This window comes from Prunus dulcis, chromosome 4, assembly GCF_902201215.1.
Source record: "Prunus dulcis chromosome 4, ALMONDv2, whole genome shotgun sequence".
Taxonomy (NCBI): Eukaryota; Viridiplantae; Streptophyta; class Magnoliopsida; order Rosales; family Rosaceae; genus Prunus; species Prunus dulcis.
Genome location: NC_047653.1, coordinates 19,035,794 through 19,041,793, shown reverse-complemented (window position 1 = coordinate 19,041,793; position 6,000 = coordinate 19,035,794).

The following is a 6,000-nucleotide window of genomic DNA, read 5'->3' as shown; positions in this document are numbered from 1 at the left end:
CAAAAATGCTATGCTTTTGGTTATTCTGACACTATTTACATAAAGCAGCTTACATAAATGATTCTCAATCATGACTTCTCCCTTGTTTACAATATTACTAATATAAGAAGTACCACCTTGGAGTGACACATGCTCACCCCGATTCATATTCTCTTTAATTCTAAGTTAATAAAAATATATTATTAGAAGAAATTATAGAATGATACGGTATCACTACGTCAGCTCGTGATACTCAGGGACAGACTAGGATTTCAAAATGTCATGGGCTAATTTACCTTACGTACAAATCTATAGAAAACTTGACGGTACAAGTGCATTTCATTGATAGCAATCCCTCGAAATGCATAGTACATGTAGATAGAAACTAGTAAGGAAAAAAAAAAACAACAACAAGAAGAAGAAATAAACATGCAATGCAAAATACAAATACGAATAATACCTATATAAGTTGCACCCTTCGAGTCTTCACAGAGTTAAAATCATTAATTATTGATTCATTATCTATATTATCAGTAAATTCTCTTTCAAAATGAAGTAACATATAATCAGCAAGAAACTCATCACTTATCTTGTTCCGAAGTTGATTTTTAATAAGTCTCATAAATGAAAATGCTCATTTTGTGGTTGTTGTAGACATAGGAAAAGTTAGCACCAAACGGATCAATCTATCAATCAAGTAGTATAGAATGTCAACTCAATTGTAAATCCTTAATTATACTCATAAACCCTAAACAATCTCCAAAATTTCAACATCAACAAATTTAAAGAAGAAAATTAAAGAAAATAAAGGATTGAAGATTACCTTAGTTTGCTTTAAGTAAGTCTTCAAGAACATGGGTAGTCTTTGGCATGCAGCAGCAGCGACATGGAATTTTGATTTTCTCTTTGGTCGAAGTCTCGAAGAGCAGGGGTTGGGTAACTCAGCTAGAGAGAATGAAATGATATTAGTTTGTAAGAAAAATTAGGTTTTAGACATAATTAACTTTATTAATTAGTTTGTAAGATATTGGATATTTTGGTTTTAGTTTTAATACCTAAGAAAAAACTACTATTTTGGATTAGCCCAAAGAGAGGCCCAGATTCGTTGGGCCAGGTAAAAAATAACAACTGATAAGACAATTCTACCCTTCTGATAAGACAATTCTACCCTTCTTGTACAATTCTACAATGGCACATGTAGTAATTTTAGGGTTGTTGGATGTCCTTTTGATAAAATTAGGTGGCTTTGGTTTTATATTAATTAAGCAAAATTAATTATCTTTCTTCCAAATTAGTTAAGTTTTTTATGAGTTAAAACTAAAGAGCCCTAGTTTGTATTAGGGGTGGTCCCGTGTGGTGCGGGGTTAGTTTGTATTTTGTATTTTTTAAATTGGTGAGACACGTGGGGTATCAAGTATGTTTGTTAACTAATGGTATTTGGATAAGATACGGTGATCACGTGGGCTGTGGGATTATTTTAGGCCACAAAATTTCAATTCACCTAGGCTACATGTCTATGTTTTTACAACCTGGATTTAATTCTTATCTTTAAAATTAAAAAATTCAGAAATAATTCAGAAATAATTCAGAAAAAAAGAAGAAGAAGCAATCACCTCTCTACAACGCCCCACCCCAACTACCTGCCATGAAAATCTATCAGAAGATTTTAGACTTTTTGGCTTCGAAATTGTATGTTCTTGGCCTTGCAGGACCATAAATGGTTCAACATGTTCCTCAAAACCATAAACCCACTCCCTCATGGATCCTCAATATATTTCATTGAATATAGATTGAGAGAGACCTAGGTGTAATTATTAGGTATACTAGATTCTCAAGCATCCTTTTCATTTTTAAGGTTGTATTGAGAAATTAAGGTGAACAAATATGAAATATGGGAATAAACAAAGATGAGCGACATCCATCGCAGATGGTAGAGGGCATTGTCCGCAAGAAAGGTGATTGTTAATTAGGGCTGCTCCTTTTTCCTTTCCTTTTTCAAGTTCTTTTATTTTTTAAGTTGAAAATGTAAAATAGATTTTCAAATCCAGTTGTATAAAGAGTTTTATTTTATTTTTATAATAATATAACATGTAGCAAATTTTGAATGGGAGTATCACGATGTGACGTTGTGATACCGTACCATTCTATAATTTCTCCAATCATGACTACTCCCTTGTTTACAATATTACTAATATAAGGAATACAACTTTGGAGCGACCCCTGCTCACCCCGATTCATATTCTCTCCAATTCTAAGTTAGTAAACATGTCATTGGCCAGTTTGGGATTGCTGTCGCTTTTAAAAAAAGTTGTTTCTGCTGTGCTTTGAAAATAATTAGTTGTAAAGTACAGCAGCTCCATGTTTAGTAAATAATATTTTTTAAGTGCTGTTAATACAAAAAGCAGTGTCAAAATCGTTTGGTAAATTTTAATATAAAACTGTTGTACCAATGAATAATTACTAAAATGGACAAGATGTTGAAAGCGTTATGTGCTAATCATATGGTGGTAGTGGTGCTGAAAGAGATGGAGGTGAAGGTGGTGGTGGAGGTGGTGGTGAGGATGGTGGTTTGTGGAAGTGGAGGTGGAGGTGGTTGTGATGGAGGTGGTGGAGGTAGAGGAGGGTGGAGGGGGTGGTGGAGGTGGTGGTGGAGGTGGTAGCGGAGGAGGTGGTGGAGTTGGATGTAGAGGTGGAGGTGGTCTCATTTTTAAAACTTAATGATCGTATTTTGGGAATTAAAAAAAATTCATCAGAGGCCCATCTCTGCTTCTTTTAACAGCAACCCTAAAAGCAACCCAGAGTCTGCTTTTAAAAGCTGTTGTCAAAAGGCCACTGCTTTTAAAATAATCGGGATATTTTATTTTTACCAAACACCTTAAACTGCTTAACTTTAAAGTGAAGTAAATTTTTGGTCAAAAAAAGCAATCCCAAACGAGGCCGAAGAATCAAAAGTTAGGCAAGGCACTTATATAATCATTTATTATGATTCTTGATAACTGATATTGGAGGAATGGGGTTCATTCTTGAGGTGGGTGGTGTTCACTAGAATATTTCACGAATAAATTTTTTTTTTCCTTTTTTTTTTTTTTGGGTAATTACTTACCTTTGTATAATTCTATTGTAATTAGGATTTCTAACCCTTTTAGGGGTTTATCATTTTGTACATCTTTATAAATACATTAATATTGGAGAAGAATACATATAAGAAATTTCTCATATACTTTGTTTGACATGGTATCACAGTAGTCAACTCTGGCGGCCCCTCCTTAGCCCTGTCTTTGATGTTGCCCTTGTTTTTGTCTTTCCCTTTTCCTTTATTCTTGCCTTTGCCTTTGCCTTTGTCGTTGTAGTTGCCATGACCGTTGCATTTATCTTTGCCATTACCTTGCCCTTGTTTTTGCCCCCCTTGACGCTGATATTAGAGAAATGGGGTTCGTTCTTGAGGTGGGAGGTGGGTCGGGATTGGGAATGGGTCAATCAAAATCAACTTTTCATACCAAATCTATCTTCACATTTTATGATAATACAAAATACTTATTTTAATGTACCACAAAAGCTCATAAACCAAAACACAATGTGGACTCGTATAATTGATATCATTTGATAAATTCTGGGTTTTTAAATGCCTTAGTTATTCAAGATCAGACCTGTATTTTTTATTTTTTATTTTTTATTTTAAACAAATGGGCTAAGCCCAGGAGCTCTTCTATTTTGGCATGGAAGAATAAGGGATTCAGGGCGAGGATGAGAGATAGCCCTCTGACGGGGATGGGGATTCCCCAAAACCTCTTAACAGGACTGGCCTTGAGCTTGGGATCCAAAAGCAACGGCTATGGGCCTCCAATTTATGGGGCCCCGAATTTTAACCATATATAACTTGTTAGGCCCATAATACATCCGTAAAGAGTCTGAAAATAAAAGGGCCCGAATAAAATCAATACAAGTTGGCCCACAACTAAATAATTAAACAGGAACTCAAACTAACCCAAAATAAAAAATAAAAAAACACGCCTGGAATTAAAAAGAAAAAACACGGTTCCTCATCTAAGAAAAAATTGCACGCTTTCCTCCTTTCAGAAGACCTTTGGTTCTTCTCCTAGTTTCTCCATGGAACAGACTTTCTATTTTACCTATTTGACCAATTTAGTCCCCGTATTTTTAATTTAGCCGATTTGATCCTTGTGTTTTACTCCATTAGCAAATCTTGTCCATTCCGTTAAATTATTATTAAAATTTTATTACAGTCTTAAAAATAAATTCAACAAAAAAAAAAGTCTTAAAAATTGCAATTGTTTATAATAATAAAAAAATTACTAATTTCAGTTCACAAATAAAACACATGAATTCTTTTTGCTTTAAAAAGAAAAAAAAAGAATAATTAACAACAACAGAAAAGTGGGAAACCCAAGCAGCCTCTAAGCCCTCTTCTTCTCTCAACAGAAATGTGCTAATTGGGCTCTCTCAACTGGTTGATGTGTCTGGAAAACTGGGTTTTATTAGTTTGAATGTTCAAGAACTTCAGCATATTGTTGAACTCTATGTGTGTAGCATGTATATTGGGTAAGAGCCTCATGAACCCAAAAAATTGAGAGATAGGATTGTGTGATAAGGTGGGTATTTTATGAATAATGGTGGATGGAAAGATAAGATTGTGTTTTTCCTAATTTACATAGTGGATGAGAAGATGAGAGGACAAGGGGTGGAAATAGTAGCACTCAATTAAAAATATGTATGAGGTTATGGATTTTTTTTGTAATTTGGCTAATAAAGTTGAAAAAAAGAAATGCAAAAGAAAAACATATTAAGCTTAGGCCCAAATTGACCCGATCAAACCGTTATAATATAATTCAAAAATGCTAGGGACACCAAATTTATGCACCAAATTTGAGTCTCAAATGATGTAGTATGTGCCACGTCATAGATTTTAATTAACCAATTCCAACTTAGATTTTAATTTAATTGATTTGTTTTAAGAAGAAAATTTAAAAAATTTAAAACTTAATTAAGCAAAACCTCTGCAACTTTAGTTCCAACAAAAAAACCTATCGCTAGCCCTAAACCATCAATTTGACGTCGTATTCCAGAAGTCATCTATAGTTTCTCATGAGGATTCATATTTTTGCAATGACTTGCTGATTGTTTACCAGCAAAATCTTGTGTTCTTAAAAAGACTAAAGCGATTCTTCTGCTAAAATAGATACACTGCATGGCTCCTTTTGTATTTGGGGAACTTATAAATGCTATAGGTAAATTTTTCTGCGTTTTGTACAATTGTGCTTCTTCTAAGAAAAAGGAAAAAGAAAAAACATGAAGGGAGAAGAAGGGGAAGAAAGTGAAGCAAATATGGTGGGAAGGAGACGACAAATTGATGGTTTAGGGCTAGCAGTAGCTTTTTTGTTGGAACTAAATGCTGCAGTGTTTTGATTATTTAAGTTTTTTTTTAATTTTCTTCGTAAAATAAATAAAACAAAATTATAATCCAAATTGAAATTAGTTAATTAAAAATCTATGACATGGTACATGCGACATCATTTAGGACACAAATTTAGTGCATAAATTTTGTGTCCCTCATTACCCAATATAATTACTTCAGTCACAATTTTTGAATAAAATTAATCCAATCTGAACGGTGCCTACCTCTAATTTTGGCCCAATACCTTTGTCACATATATAACCGATGCATGGCCTTTTATATTCGACATATATACATGCTTTTCCTGCGACTTCAAATAAATTATACATTACTTTGAGTTTTTGCTTTAAAATCTATATGTGGTACACTGGCATTAATTATAAATTTATAAATGAAAGTTAGTTTTTCATCCTACTAGGGAAAGTACAAGCGCCCTACTACTATATTAGAGTGATTTATTGGTACCCACAAATGTGAGAGAGACTCATTGATAAGAAGAAGTTTAAAATTTTATTTCTTGAAAGAATGATTGAAATATTATGGAGGGACGCTTTACCATTCACATAGTTTTTAAAAATTTCTCTTATACACATGCAATTTAAGGTATG